Source organism: Protopterus annectens, chromosome 6.part1, assembly GCF_019279795.1.
Source record: "Protopterus annectens isolate FY-2018-M chromosome 6.part1, PAN1.0, whole genome shotgun sequence".
NCBI lineage: Eukaryota > Metazoa > Chordata > Ceratodontiformes > Protopteridae > Protopterus > Protopterus annectens.
This window is the reverse complement of record NC_056738.1, coordinates 148,552,240-148,569,302: the sequence shown is the minus strand read 5'-3', so window position 1 is coordinate 148,569,302 and position 17,063 is coordinate 148,552,240. Positions and strand designations below refer to the sequence as shown.

General features: G+C 38.7%; 1 protein-coding gene across 7 annotated transcripts in view; it reads left to right on the top strand.

Moving 5' to 3' along the window:
• LOC122805436 (dehydrogenase/reductase SDR family member 9-like) overlaps positions 1-17,063 on the top strand; it is a 520,557-nt gene that overhangs the window by 62,063 nt on the left and 441,431 nt on the right. For 2 of the 7 annotated variants that reach the window (XM_044075578.1, XM_044075579.1), the window contains exon 1: positions 15,080-15,343. The exons of the other annotated variants lie outside the window; for them this stretch is intronic. The gene's annotated coding sequence lies outside the window, so the exon portion shown is untranslated. Of the gene's footprint in view, positions 1-15,079; positions 15,344-17,063 lie in introns of those variants that run through there. 7 annotated transcript variants of the gene reach the window in all.

The window sequence follows — 17,063 nt, the reverse complement described above, 5'->3', positions numbered from 1 at the left end:
ACATGCTTCCACCTTTAGTGTTTTGGTCCAGGTTAGGTGGCCGAAAGGTGTGGTATAAATTATAGCCTGGTAATGCAGGGGTTCTCTCAGGAGCTTTGAACCAGGTCTCTGTCACTGCACAGATGTCGATGTTCTCCATTTTAAGGAGTGCCTCGAGTGAGTGCATTTTGAGGTTTAGACTTCTAGCATTGAGTAGCATTACCCTCAGATTTTGCTTGCTTGTACCTGTTATGGTGGTGAATTTGTCATTTGAACCTTGCCTAAAAAAGGCCGTATGTCATTCGGTGTGATGTGTTTATTGAAGGGGACCTGGACAAAAATGTAGAAGATACAGAGCAGTGCTATAGAGCCTGAGGTCATTTGTCATTACAAAGATCTGCATGCAGATGATGAATGTCAGGGCTGTTATACTAAATGAGGAAAAAAAAAGAAATGACCGAGAATATGAGGGCAGTAAGAAGGCAGAATTAACCTGTATCACTGGTTCTGAGAAGGTGACATACGGGGATAATAACATGACTGAAACTCTTCCAGGAAGAATGGGGAATCTGGATGAGGGTCTAGGACCTGTAGTAAAGGAGTAGTAGACAGTTGTACGGTGGTTGCGTTGTTACCTCACAGCAAGAGGTTCTCTCATTCGATTCACGGCTGGGCTTGGGAGTGCCTTCTGTGTGGAGTCTGCATGTCCTCCCTGCGGTTGGGTAGTGTTGGAAAGACATGCGTGCATAAATGGGCATGCCTTCATTGAAGGTTGGGCATCGAGCTGGCACCTCGGTGTCTACTGCCAATCATTAGCGGACCGGAGTTCTGCTGTGGTGACCCCTTACCGGGAAAAGCCGAAAGACAAACAACAACATGCTAAAGAAACGAACAGCTCTGTGACTAAAGTCACCTTACAACACATACAGGTGGACAGGGAAATTGCTACTCTTTGCCTGACAAGGAAGTCAAATTTATTGATTATTTCATTGTGAGCAATGATGTTGTTTTCTAGTAATGGCCCTGACTTTAAAGAAGACAGCAATGCATTCATTCTCTTATTTAACAGCAAAGCAAAAATAAAAATATGTGTACTTTGTGATTCTGAGCAAATCACATAATCAGACTATGTTTTTGGTTCACTCTTGAAAAAAGCAGCACATACACTGAACAGTCTTATCTTGTTAACATCCATCCATTTCTCCAAACTGCATGTCCTGGTGAGGGTCATTGTTGTAACAAGTTGAAAACACCAGTCTTCATTCCAGTCTCCCCAGCATCAACCTCTTGCACATCCTGTGAGACCCCACATGTAGCCCAGGCAAGCAGAAATAGTAAAAATATTCAGAATGTGCTGCATATGCCTTAGGGTCTACTCCCAGATGCCTAGTACAACTGCAGTAAGAGCGAGGCACCTGCATGGCCTCCTCAGGGGTTCTGAAACTACTTCAGCTGACTCCTGTTCCCTGAATATTGATACTGTGACCCACACTTAGTACAAGACTTGATGTCGGTGCTCACTATTGAGTGCATAGAGTACAGCTAGGATCAGCCAAAAAAAGCCCTAGGAATCAGCTGTGCAGGCTAATGATCTGCAAGGCAAATAGTGGGGGATAACTAAATGCTCTCAGATGTGCAGATTAAAATGGACTAGACTCTTTAATGGAAGCAATTTTATGAAATACAAATGTAGTCAATAAGGACATTATTGCTATGACTTTATATGGCATGCAAGATTTCTCTTGGCTGTGTGGATAATCCTGAATATGAGAAATAACCAATTTTACTATTCATACTTTCTCATATGGGGAAAAACTGCAGTGGTGGTGCTGCAGTAGCATTGTCGCCTCACAGTTAGACGTTGCCCATTCGATTCTCTGAGCATCTTCTGTGTAGCGACATGCGTGAATGGGCATTCCTTCGTTGAAGGTTGTGCGTTAGGCCTGGCAAGCCAGCATGTAAAACTCTACTGCCAATCATTAGCGGACTGGAGTTCCGCTGTGGTGACCCCTAACTGGGAAAAAGTCGAAAGACACAAACAAACTTTCTCATATGGGGAACAGCTCAAGATATTAACTGAATTTACTTCATGTTAAAGATTGAAATGCAAACTTATAATTCTTATTTTTATATTTACTTGTTGATAACTTTTCTCAAATGTCATTTTTTAGGGCCCTAAGTATTTTAATAAAGCGCATGTCTCTCTTTTCTGTACCTTTTTGCCTCAGTGTTTCAAATGTATCTTCAGACTGAATACTATACTCTAATTGAGGATTTAGCTTATATTTAACATCTCATTTATAAATTTTCAGCACTTCATGATGACAACCTGTTACAGACTTAAATCATTGATTTTGTTGCATTTTTACTCATCACTGGACATATATATAGTCCAATTCATGATGTGTCATGCTGATAGACTTCTACCCAAAATGACTAAATGGTGTATTTAACTCAAAAGGTGATACAACAAAGTATTAGTTTAAGGGTGTGCACACTTATGCAACCAGCTTATTGTACATTTTTTATTTTTTACATATTTTTCCCCTAACAGATTTGTTTGTTTTTCAATTGAATTGTACAGGTTATAGGTCACATTAAAGGTGGGAAAAGATTTTAAATGATTTATTGTGGTATCATTTTTTTATGTTACAATAACGTGGCATTTTAACAGGGGTATGCACACTTTTTATATCCACTGTATATATACATATATATTTGTGTGTACATGTCTAAGTTCCAGGAAAATGTGGACATTAATTGCAAAAAAAAAGGTATAAAAGTATAAAATATTTTCTTAGCCTAGCACTTACACAGCTCTGTCAGTTAAAAGGATATTGTTGAAGAAATGGGTGGCTCTGAATCTAATAAAGCTATATAACAAATTCAGGATGAAGTACATGGAGAGACAGCTACTATCTGCCTTCAACGATTGTTATACTCATAGATTTGTAGTCAACAGTGATGTGTTCTATAGGCAGCTATAATTTTTGTGGAGACAGAAAAAAATGTTATCTGATAAAAACGCAGAAAGGGGAAAATGATGGCATTTTTTGCCTAACAGCCTATGCTTGATCATGTGTTGGAAGTGATAACACTCTGACAGGGAGATTTCCACCATCCCCTTCTCCCAGAGAACTTTTCCCATACATTGGGTGAATTAAGTAAGGTACCATTTTTAATACATAATAGAACTGTAGTCCCATTCTAAATAAAGCTCCATCTCTAAACATGATAAAATCAAGCAATGCTAGTGTCAGCACCTCTAGCTTACAAAGTTCACAGATGACTGCAGAATGGGTGCTATTATAGATCCTCCCCATGACTCTGGCATTCTACAAGATGGTCTAATACAAACAAATGACTGGTGCCTAAGCCACAGATTAAAAGTCAGTGAGAAGAAATGCATTATAATTTCCTATGGAAAATTGTCCACTCAGGCTAATGACTCCATCAATAAAACATCCTTAAGATTTGACCCAATAGTTAGGGATCTGGGAACATAAGTGAACAGTAATCTGGTCTTCAACCAATACATAGCCAAGACTGTAAGAAAATTATTCTATGTCATCCAACTCATAGGCAAGGGTATGGCATCCAGGTCCAAGGAAGATATAGTACTACTCTAATCATCCCTTATTAGAAATCATTGAGTGCAATGCCCTCTTTTAAATGCCCCTAACCAGGCACTTGCAACAGCTGGAATGACCTCAAAGGTTCCAAAGCAGGAGACTCCAGAGTATGAACACCCTATTCTACACAGATTGTCTTAAGGCCCTATTTCTGTATTCAGTCTCCTACAGGTTCTTATAAGGCATCCTCAGATCCAGCACTGATAGATCTCCTGTGCATCCATAAAACAAACAGCACCAGAAACACTAGGTACAAGGACTTGAACTTTGCTTGCAACATAAATAGAATGTGCTAGAGAAACCAATATGTGTCTCGAAGGATCCTTACACTATAGAATAAACTTCCCATCCACATGAAGCAAAGTTCATCCCTAATCCTATTTAAACAAAACCGTGATCATTAGATGAAAAATCACAAATTCACCCCTGGATTGGCCCCCATATCTCTGATGGACAGATGTTGACAGTAAGTAAACTAATCCTTAATGAAAAATACCCTTCCACATAACCCTTAGCTACCTCCTTACTGACATGCACCACCACATAGGTGTCAAATTTTCAGGGAGAAAACCAGGTTGGGTTTCATGGCTAGGTTTATAAAGATGCTGCTGCTGATTAGACTACTATAAACCTATAAACCTATAAGCATTAAACAAGCAGCTTTAACTAAGCTGATTAGATTATCCCTTGGTATGACAGACCTTATGAAAGATACCTGAGTAGCTAATCCTCTTACACTGGACTATAAGGGAGTACATTTGATGCCTGACAGGAACCTTTGTTCACAGTGATGAACACTGCCAAAGTCTTATTATTTTAAATAACATAGAACTGAACAGCAGTGTAGCACTGTTGTATATCAGCAGCTAATTGAAAGCATTTAAAAGGTCACACTGAAAGGTATGTACACTAGCTAGTGGCACAAACATGCTGATTATTTAGTTATTTATTTATTGACATTTGATTACCAGAAAAGTCTGTCTGGGTATTTGCCCATTTTCAGAGGAGGCCTGGGGGAAAAGCTCCAAAAAATAGATGTTTTTATTATCAGTACCATATAGATGGACCATCATGGTACGGCAGGTATTGCAGATGTCACATTTCTGGTCACACAGAAGATTGTATCTATTTATGTGGTCAAAGATCTGCTTGTAAAGCATCTTTTCAAATATGGGTTTATCTGTTTTAGGCATAGTTAAGAACTTATTTAAGAAAAGACTACAGTTTATCTTGGTTGGATGGTGACTGGATAGACCCTATCAATATAAAGTTTATTAAGTTTCCCCTATTGATATTGATTGCATTAGCCAATTGGAACTAGATTGTTCATGATTACAGATAGGTGGTAGATGATTATTTGTAGAGTAGACATAAATATGAATATAATAACTCCATTTGTCCTATTACTTGGCTTTATTTCGTTATTGTAGCTATAGCCTGTGAAGAAGTGTTTGACAGTTGGAGATATTTCTATCACTAAAAATTCTGTTATAGTTAGTATGCCTGGATTAGAGCAGGAAAGTAAAGTATCTGCTTGCTCTTTTTTGTCAGTGATGGTACCTGCATTCATTTGACATATATTTAGTGATAGTGATGTAAAGCTATGTGATACTCTAATATGGATGAGGGGAGGTGGGTTGGTTTGGGTTCAATATTACTGCTTAGAAGGAATAACAATATACCTGGAAATAGATAACATTGCCAATTTGGTTTAGCAGAGTAATTGTGATTAGAAGGCTGTGGTTATGCTAGATGTACAGTGTATCTTTGGAAGAGGGAGGGAGTGATATCTGAAGGGTGAGTGAGAGGGTAGAACTAATGTTGGCTGGAAATTGGCATGGAAGTTGTAACACAATATTATTGTTGATGTAATGTGTTATAGATAATTACTTAGAAGGCAGGATGAGGGGTATCTGAGTGGGTAATGGCTATGGATAGTCACGTTATATGAATAAAAATGGAAGGTGTAAAACACTAAGAGCACTGGGGGAAAGGAACAGTGACAACAAATCTAGTTACAGTGAGAATAAGGTAAAGGCAGCAAAGGACAGGAAAACATGGACTAGGAAGAACACAGGGTTTCATTCTGTATTGCTTTATACAAAAAAGTAAGTTGAATAGAAATATTGTTAAGTAATTAAATGGCAAAAAGTTGTTTATGTTTGTACATAGATAGCTAATGGAATATATACTATTTGTGTTTGCTTTGGAGAGGAAGAACTCAGTCTGCTATTATTATGAGTATTTATAGTACTAGGACATGTAAATTATAATGAAGAGTGGAAGTTGGTGTTATCCCTGTCATTTATTGATTAGAATAAAATTAGTAGCAAGGTATTTATGGATTAAAATCTTTAAACATAAAAGGTGAAATTGAAGGTAAATTTGGGAAATTTTGTATGGAGCAGATGGTTGTAGTAATTTGTTGTGTCATTCTCTGAATTAATCAAGAGTTTGTGTTGTCAAGTCATTCCTTTTAAAAATTAGGTTCATAGTCATATAACTGGGCTTCATAAGGGCAGTAATATGTGATGAAGGTGGGGGGATTGGAAGTGGAGGTGGTGGTAAGTGATATAAGCCACACTTCTCCTGGCAATAGCAGTCATTTAATCTATGCATGGACAGAAATGAAACAACCCAAACAATATGGGACTGAATGACGCAGTAGAAAGGCAAAACTCTGATCAAGTTCTGTAAGATGATGCTAGTTATCATCTCACACCAGTATGACCACCTTACTTCCATGGTGGACACTGTAAAATGACCCTGTGTGCAGGTGACAAATATTTCTTTTGCAGCACTGATGACTGCCTCATCAGCTATTGCTTTACCCTCAAATAAAGAAAAGTGTCTTCATTTAAGCAAAATGCAAGTCCATCTTCACAAATTTGTTTTTCAGTGCTTTGTACCTTTCTCCTTGCCATGTCTACTGGTCTCCTATTAAAACCAAAGTGTAAGAAGGAAACAAAAGGCTGCAGAATGCTATGGCGACAGCATTTCCAAGTGAGCTCAGTGATTAGTACCTAACTGACCCTCCTCATATACAGGGAAAACTCAATGTTTCCCTTTATATTTTCATATTGGAGACAAATGTCAATCATTATTATTTCCCAATCTTTCCACTATTTAAACTAATGTTGCACATTCCCCAGTATCATTGTTCCAGTCCATAACAGTAAATGATTGATGTGTAGTCTGTCAGTATTCACAGTTCTGAAATATGAAAAAAAATCCTTTCAGAAATTACTTTAGCAATGAATAAAGCAATCTGTGTTCCTTATTTAATACTCTACATGGCCTATCAATAGACATGTACAAAGTACTTTTGTTAGCTCACATGCACTTATTATTAGGTATAACAACCACAGTTTTGTTGAACTGGTGACACACTTTCATTTATGAGAAACTAGCTACAAACTGAAGTTAAGAGTTTGCATCTATTGTTTTGTATTGAATTGTTTTGCATGGGGTTATCATCAAATGGCCAAATGCTACCCATTTTGTAAAATTTGGCATGCACTTTTCAATTTACCATGTATGACATGCAATCTCATTTATTGCACTTGTGTCATTGGGCAATTTTACCCAGAAGTAACTGCAGACAGAGATTGTAAAATTATCCATTTGTGTCGAACTGTACAATATTTCTATTATAATTCATGACATATGGTCCTTTAAGGGGTAATTTGAAATGTTTTAATATGTTTAATATTATTGAAGTATTATGAAGACGTACCTCCCTGGACTACATGAAGAGAGACATTGAGGAGCTCTCTGATCATGTAGCCCAAGCTGGTATGACCCTGACCTTGAGTAGCATACTACCTTCACCTAGAATGATACCACAATACAAAGACAAAATGATCAATTTCAACAATTGGCTAAGCTTCTGGTGTCATTCTAAGGGGATCCAGTGTCTGTCTGCCTGGGATGACATGATAGACAAGCCTCGCTGTTTTGCCAGAGATGGGTTGCACCTGTCACCCCTAGGTTTTCGATTACTGGCCAAGGTTCTTGCCATCCCCATAGTGCCTTTTTTAGGCAAGGCTCAAAGGACAAACCAACCACCGTAACCAGCACAGGTAACCAAAAACTAAGGGTAATGCTAGTCAACGCCAGAAGTCTCAACCTCAAAATGCACACACTCGAGGCTCTCCTCAGCATGGAGAAAATCGATGTTTGTGCAGTGACGGAAACCTGGTTCAAGGCTCAAGAGAGCACCCCAGCACTGCCAGGTTACAATTCATATCATACCTTCCGGCCTCAGTTACCGGATTGCAGTACAAAGGGTGGAGGTGTATCCATATTCATCAAGGATACCCATATCTCCAGGTTAGTAGTGCAGCATGATGCCCCAGAGATCATCCATGCGCAACTATCAGCAGGCAAAACCACATTTCAAGTCATAGCTGGTTATAGATCGCAAACCATGTCCCAAGATGCTCACTCTGCATTCTTTGAGACATTGGAAAATATAAAGGTCCTAACCAACACCATAATCTTGGGTGATTTCAACTACCCTGGTATAGACTGGGCAAACTACCAATGCTCCAACTCCTATGTTCAGCGATTCATAGAATTTATAAATTCAAATGCCCTTGAACCACTAGAGGGGACAACATATTGGATTTAATCATCACAAATATGGGCGCCCATTGTACCACACCCATTATCACCCCCCTCCTTGGTCAGATCAGACCACAAACTGATAACCCTAGACTCACTCCTCCACCTCCCCCAATCAAAGAAACCATAGTCAAAAACCTTTCCAAAGCAAACTTCAAACTACTTGCATCCAAAGTGGAAAGCTTCACTATTCCCTTGCAGAAGGATAATGATATCCAGGATGCGGAATCCTACACCAAGGCACTCTATATGCATCTTCAGGATTGTATGGACCATGCTATCCCAAATAAAACCAAGACTCCTTCCTCAAGCAAGAAGAAACCAGTCTGGTGTACCCCAGCCATATGCAAACTTTACAATAAAAGGAGGAGACTTATACAAAAAAAGGCCAAATCTCAAGTAGAAAAATCATCCCTGATCAGCATTAGTAAGACATTGAGGGCCCTCATCAAGTCAACTAAAGCTAATTTTGAAAAGAAAGTTGCCAAGGATGCCAAGGATAACCATAAGGCCTTCTATGGCTACATCAAAAACCTAAATGGCAACTCTCAGGTCTGTTCTGAGCTAGTACAAAATGGAACAGAATACACTGACCCTTCTGACATTGCCAACATCTTGGCTGACAGGTTCAGTGCAAATTCCCCCCCACCACCACCTACAGGGCCTATTATCATTCTAGGGGATTGTGTAAGTCCAATTATTACTGATACGTTGGTTAACAAGGCTCTATCTAAAGTTAAAAACAATGCCTCTATGGGACCAGATGGTGTTCCAGGCTGTGTCATACGCGAGCTCCAAAAGGAATTAACCCTGCATCTTAATACCCTGTTCAGTCTCAGCCTCTCCACAGGATATGTGCCCATAGAATGGCGCACGGCAATGGTGGTCCCACTACACAAGGGTGGGGCCGCAATTGACCCTGGGAACTACCGACCAATAAGCCTGACCAGTCTGATCTGTAAGGCTATGGAGCGAATCATTATGGAACTCATAAATGGAGAGATTGGGAACCTTCAGTCACTGGACCCCACACAGTTCGGCTTCGTCAAGGGCAGATCATGCCTCCTGAACCAGGATTTCTTTGAGACAGTTACTCAGGCTATAGATAAGGGAAAGGAGGTACACATGGCTTACCTTGACCTTGCTAAAGCATTTGACACCATTCCCCATTCAGGTATTATTAATAAGCTCACCAGCCTGGGCATAAACCCTTATGTCAGAAGATGGATTGCAAACTAGCTCTCAGACAGATCCCATAAAGTAAGAGTAGCGGGATCTATGTCCGAATCCAGACCAGTAATGAGTGGTGTGCCTCAGGGCTCTGTCCTGGCACCCTTCCTGTTTGGCATATACTTCTCAGAAGTACAGGCAAGCACGGAAGGGCTTTGGCTGACTACGTTTGCAGACGACTGCAAACTGGGTGCTATAATAGAGTCTCTGGCTGACATGGAGATCCTCCAGAAGGGCCTAAATGAGACTGATGCATGGTGTCAAAGCCACGGTCTCAAGCTAAATGCAAAACAATGCGTAGTAATCCCCTTTGGAAAAAACAGAGTACCCGCAAACTATAACATAGGAGGTAATCCCCTGAAATCTGAAGAAGAAATAAGGGATCTAGGGACCCAAGTAGATAGTCAGCTTTCCTTTGATAACCATGTTGCCAAAGTGGTTAGAAAAATACTTCTGTGTGACCCATCTGGTCATGACAGGGTTCGCATCAAGATCTAAGAATGTAATGGTGCCCCTCTACTCTTCCCTCATCAGACCCATTATTGAGTACAATGCACCAATTGGAATGTACCTGGCTGGAGAGACCACAAAGGTACCTAACCAAAAGGATTACTGGCCTCAAACAGTTGCCCTATGCAGCATGATTGAAAAAGCTAAGACTGTTCTCTGTTGCATACCGATTTCTTAGAGGCGGTCTCTGTCTAACATACAGAGCCATGTCCAACCCAGAATTGTTGAACATGCTCCATCTTAGCAAAACCAAATCTACTCGAGCTACACGCTCTAGGGCTATAAACCTCAACACAGCAATGAATAGAACATGCTGGAGGGATAGATTCCCTTCACTGAGACTTCCCTTACTATGGAACAGGGTCCTGATCTACATAAGACAGAGCCCCTCACTATCACTCTTCAAGAGGAACCTTGATGAGTGGATGGGTAACAGAAAGTTCACACTGGGGATCACACCAACAGCACTACTAGATAGGGGCCAAGGGTACTAGCTGCTAGTACAATGGTCTAGGGAACTACTAAAGGGGCGGTGAATACCGCACAACGTGGCTGGGCTAATATATGCCTTTGGGCAGATAGCCCAGTACCAACCTATGAACTTATGATAAAAGCCAGTTATGAGTCTATGATTTTTAGTGCATTAGCCAGTAAGTGTACTATTTCATTACTGGCACCTTACAACCACAATCCATATGGGCAAATGTAGGAGCAGAGATATCAAGCAGCAAGTTTTGAAAAAGAGACAGGAAACCTGAGTACCTAGTAAAGGGCATGCTGATAGTGCAAAAACATGCAAATTATACACAGTCGGTATATAGCGCTCAGGAGTGTAAATTAGACCATGTCTCAGTTTCCAGCTATTCTAACCTATATTTCTAGTGCGCTGTCTGCAGGACCCTTTTCATGATCACTCCCACTGGTAACTCTGAAATGTTGGGACCCACTAGAGTGAGTCTTGAAATGCAGAGACTGAATGCCTGAAAGTTTGGACGTACATATACTAAGCCTGAGATGCTATTTTTGGAATATTCTGCTTTCTCTGAGGTATGGCTCTCTCAGAGTTGGCATATATACGTTTGGGGGTTGTGGGGGCCTCACATGGAGGGTGCAGGGGGGCCTTCCACCCCCTGCAAAAAAAAAAAAGTTTAAAGGAGAAGAGCGAGTTTTAGGATTCGCTCTTCTACTGTGTTTTGGTGTTTTTTTAGGGGGGGGGGGGCTTGTCGGCACTCCACATTTCAGTAGGGAACCATTCCACTAGCATGCATTTCTGGTTTAAGAAAGTATTTCACATACTGACTCAAAAGTCAGTGTTTGTGAATGTTACCACCATTCCTCATGAGATGAGTCAAAGATATGACAATTTTGAAACTTGGAGACAAGCATAATTTATCAAAGTGATGAGACTTCTTTAATTCTATGAATGCAGTTTTATAATATTTACAGCTTTAAATATTTATCGATCAGAATTTGATGTATAATTCTTCTTTCAGAGAAAGTTAGAAATATGGCAGTAAACAATTTATGTAAGCTAGAACGTTTTTATTTTCTTTTTCTTTCAGCTCAGAAGAAGACATATTTTCTGTGTAAACAGTTCCACATGTTTTTATATTTTTGTAGTCCCACTCCCATGTGACTTACAAACCTTAATCTTAGACTTCCTGTTGACCTTCTTTGTTCCTCCTTGGGGTGAGAGCCCATTGGTCAGTTCATTCACTAGAAGGTGAAAACTAAGCAGTGACAGTGATACCTTCATCTAAAGTGAGAGTTTAGACTTTAATTGTTTCTGCCTGTGTCCAAAAATTGGCTGTGCCCTCTGGAAGTGCTTGCACCACAAGGCACATCATACTTCTGAACATTAAACTTCTTGTTGAAGGATAAGTGTCACAGGACAAGCTCATACGTTGCATAGTCCCCCGTGGACCAGTCATGGGCAAATACCAGTTCTTTTATGCCAGATTTTCTATCAACTGGGTCCGTAGATGGATTTAGTTCAATTGAAATAAATTTTGCCGCTTTATCCTTCTGAGTCAAAAGAGCTGACTAAACCTCTTTCTATTTTATTTTTATTTACATATTCCTTTAGTAGCCACATAAATAGGCTAAGACAGTGAACATTGTTCTATCACACTATGGAAATGCACCAAAAATAGAAACAGAAGTGGAAGTGGTAAAAATAAAAGAAAGAAAAATAAAAGATACAATATAACTGGAATGTAAACCTCAATCACAAGTCAGAAAGAGAACTATAGAAATAACAGGAATCAAGAATATCTGCTCTTCTCTGTCTTTTGACAAATATCGTTGAAACATTTACCGTGCAGAAAACTCTTCGCTTACACTCTCAGTTATGCAGTAAATGTAATGATGAATTCCTGGGATCAACAAGGGTATAACAGTTCATGTTGTAGCTTGCTGCTTGTTGTTTATGAAAACCCTTCCTACTACAGGAACCTTTGCGAGCAAGGATGGTGACTTGAGCATTGTAAGCAACAACTGCAAAAAGTATTCTGTTTGAGAACAGAAAATACAGTATTCTATTATTCATAAAAAGTTAATAAGAATACCACGTGCAAAATATGGGACAGTAATATAAGGCATCTGGCATGTTTAGGAGATGGTTAGGCTGTTTGATTTCCTGGTGACATCTTCTAATGCTAGCATATTTTTTTCTATATTTTGGTCCCAAATGTGAGCTATAAACATTTCTTTGGATCAGCTTATGATGGTGACACTTATGGAGATAATTAAGAAGCAGTCTTTGTCATTCTGGTGCTAGCTTTCATGTTAATCTTTAGTCCTGCCCTCTTAGGGCAAAGGATTCTATTTCCCAGAATAGCTCCCCAGGATCAAGCAGCAGCCTTGATCTTAGAAGAAAACCAGGTGGGGGCAGAGGCCTGAGAATGTTGGGGACAAGTTATTGCATTTCAGAAAGCTACAGGAAATGAATAATATGTTAAAGCTCAGCATCTAATTAATAGCCGTGTTAACTCTCCTTTGACCTTTTTTTACTATATATTTTCACACTTTCACTATTAGCTTGATGTGCATTTTAACCTCTCCAGCTCATATTTAAATCAAACAGAAAACAATGGAGAAACGGTCATGCTTGCCGCTGTGCAAGACAGTCCTCTGTTATGACTTTGTGACTTTGAATGGCTCCTTAGAATTTGCATAAAGACTGTATACAATTGCTGTCTAATGTTTGTTACACAAGCAATAATGTCAGCAGACTGGACATAAAAGGAAAACAGCTGACTGCATAGGGATGTAGTTTGGTCCGATGTCACAGGTAGACATCCTCAACATCCTAGAAAATCTAATATTTTCATGGGACTCCAATCCAGCAGGATATTATTGAAATTAGAAAATCTGTTAAATTGTTTTGCATTTATTTTATTAGTAGTATATAGATTTTTCAAATATTTTTGATGTAAAATAGTTTCTTCCCTTAATGCTTCATATTCAGTATTTTATAAACTAATGAAATGCCTTTTATTCATGTTACAGCTGAAAGTAAACAAGGTAAGGAATTAGACTTTTGAAATATGTTATGATGCGTTAATCCCCATTTCACTAATTAACAAAATATAAGTTATGCAAGCATTTATTAATGTGTGCATACACATACCCATGCACTCACACTTGCATGCACACACAAATGTACCTAGCACTTTATTGACTGCATAACTCATATGTCTTAGGGAATGCATGCATACATAATAACACCCATTGTATATTTAAAGTCATTGCTGTCTGATGCATACAGTGCATACAAATATAATGCTCTCTCTTACACACACACCAACACCCACACACACCCTTCTAACTGCTGCTGCAGTTTCTTGTATTAGAACTATTTAATTTTTTCTGTTTCCTTACAGCGATGCTAAATGCCGAAGAGGGGAAGGAAAGAAAATGTCAGGTCCTTGTAAATGCTACTGCATTTACTTTCTTTATTTCTCTTTTTTTCCCCTCTCTCTCTCTTTCTCGCCTGCTCACTAGTAATAGCTTTTTAAGAGCTGTGGTTAACAAGGGAAAAGAGAAGGGCAGGATAGGAGCTCTCCTTTATACTAGGTTTGCCCTGTGTATTAACAGAGGGAAATTAGTGATTCTCCAAATTCCCCAAGCCTATTTTATGAATATCAGTACTGTAATACATTATGCCCACATGCTTTTGGTGACGGCAAAGATCAGGTTTCCATCAATTTAAGCTGCCCATCCCCTGTCTCTCCCCATCTTTCTTCTTCAGCCAGTCAGTTCAAGCAAATAGTAACAAAAGTGAATAATATTTTCTGTGCTAGGAAGTTAATACTGTATGTTTACTAATAGGCTGGTTCAGCAAAATGGCCAACATTCACAAATTCATATTTGTACTTTTTCTTTATTTATTTAATTAGTTAGTTAGTAAGCTAGTTTTCTTTTTGCATTGATGGCTGTATCAATAAGTATGTCATTTTTGATATCTGTACTCTTTAAATCTCATGCAAAAGCTTTTAGCCAATGAATGCTTCGTTGTGGCATCTGCCATCATAATATCAATTTAATATAACACACTGAACCATGCTGCATCAAACTGTCGCACAGTAGACCTCCGGTCCGCTAATGATTGGCAGCTGGTTTTTATGGTGTTGAGTTGCCAGTCCGATGCCCAACCTTCAACGAATGCAAGCCCATTCAACGCATGTCTTTCAAACACCCACTCAACCACAGGGAGGACATGCAGACTCCACATAGAAGGCACTCCCAACCCAAGCCAGGAATTGAATGGGAGAACCTCTTGCTGTGAGGCAACAACGCTACCGCTGCACCACCACGGAATGAACACCCGGTAACAGTACAAATAAAATTTGAATCTATATTATAATGCCCTTCCGAAATGTATATCCTGCAATAGCCCTTGTGCTTAACTGGTAGCAGTTTTGCTAAAGTATTTTAATTCTGAAAATAATTTCTTCTCAGATATTGTTACATGTAACTGCAGATTATTTTAATCTCTAAATTTGCTTCCAGATGTAATAGCCAATTGTGCAATTGATCAAACCTCTTATTCTGACAAAGGGAAACAATCTAACTACAATTACATTGCAAATGTTTTCAGGTAGAAAAGAATGCAGTATTCTTTAGGTTTATTTTTACTATGATAGTGTTGAGAAATGAGTACGGAAATATTTTCTGTTATACTCAAAAGGCAGAGCTCTTCCTCTTATTAACACCCACAGAAGCAAGGAACCAGTTTCTTAACTTATCACTTCCCCAGTTAAGATCATGTGTATCGCTACAGCCTTGTAGCAACACACGCCATCCACCAAGACTGAGAAATAATGAAATTGCTCTTTTCCGTGTGACAGCTGAAAATAAACAAGGTAAGGAATTAGACTTATGAAATGCTTTCAAATTCTGATATTTAAGCCCTATTTGTGTAATTACTTATACTGTATTAAGAGTCAATTAATTCTAAAATCTAGATTTCATGAAGTGACTTATATACTGCATGATTTGTTACAAGAGTGCCTATCTTCTTGCAATATTTAAAATTATTTACATATTCAAGCCCAGTAAAATAGTTTAGGTTCACAATATTCTAGAATTTTAGTAAGATAAAAAAGCTAGAATTTAGACCTGCTGCATTTACTACTAATAATAATATTGATTAATATTAATTACAATAATGAGATACTTTCTGCTTTGTTTTATCGGAAAACGTGAAGATAGTTACTTCATACCCTTACTTTGTCATTTAACATAATGCTTACCTATTTGTAATGCTGTGTTTATTAACCCACAGTGCATTAGCTTATGTGCTTTCCAGTAATCTGAGGCATTGAGTTACACAGCCTAATAAAAGCTTATGCTTGTCTGTTGCTTTTCATTTTATGAGCTAGAATTTCAGAAGCACGCATTTAAGAATTGCATCAGACTCTCTTTGATAGCTACAGACCACCAAATGCTATAATACTGGCATGTTTCCAGGAATATATTGAAGATACTGTGATAAACAGTTATCACCCATCTCTGCAGACACCCTGCTGCAGAACAGCTTGCAGCACATGTGACACATCAAAACCTTTGCTGTAGACAATGAGTTAAACGTTCCTGCTCCAAACTGCAATGAAACTACTTCCCATGGATTCTGTAATCACTATTCCTATTTTAACAGTAAAATAACAAAAGTATATATAAAATATGCACAGCAAACAGCTTCATTCTGTTCTGCTGGGCTTATTTCTCTCTACCTTCATTTGCCTACTTTGACACCAATCAAGACACTAAACCAAACAGTGCTCTCAATTTGCCCATAAAAGCAGACACTTGACCAGTGGATTTACCTAGATGGGCAAAAAAGAGGAAAAACACTTCAGTCTTTTACACTGTCTTGTCCTAACTTCCAGAAATAGTAACAGAAGAAGAATAATGTGAAATTCAAATTGGAAGAGTTGCTTAATAAACATCATAGTCAGAGTAATAGTTGCAGCAAATATTGATATTAACCACCCAAGCAAAGCTACTGCATTCTATTTCTTCATCTTCTTAATTACTAACGTGTTTATAATGATGTATTTAAGAATATTTTATCTACCTGTCTTTTATGTTCTAACTTATAACCTTGAAAAAGAATGTTGCACAACGTATTTTTTTTATTTTTTACATATTTTGTTTGCATTCATCTATTTTAAAAAAGACACAACATTTATATAACAATAAATAAAGCATAGTATTTGTGTAGTAGTGTACACTGCATACATAGTCCACTGCCAATAGGGGGTACCTGGCTCCTGCATTATCCACCCCCATGTTGGCTTGCTGCTTCCCAACAAATGTAACACAAGATTACAAAGTACACTAGTGAACCTGTTAAAAGAATGGGGAACAATCAAAGCTTACACTGAAACTCTGTCTGTCTCAGAGATGTAACTTCCTGAACTGCATCCCTGTGCAGTCTTCTGGGAATGTTGCCCCCCTCAACCTAAAGTGGACGACAGAAAAAAGTACATCTACTTCACCAGGGAGCCAATAACATACATCCAGTTAAACAATGATCCAGCTGCCTGCCATGTGTATGTGTGTATGTACTATATATATATA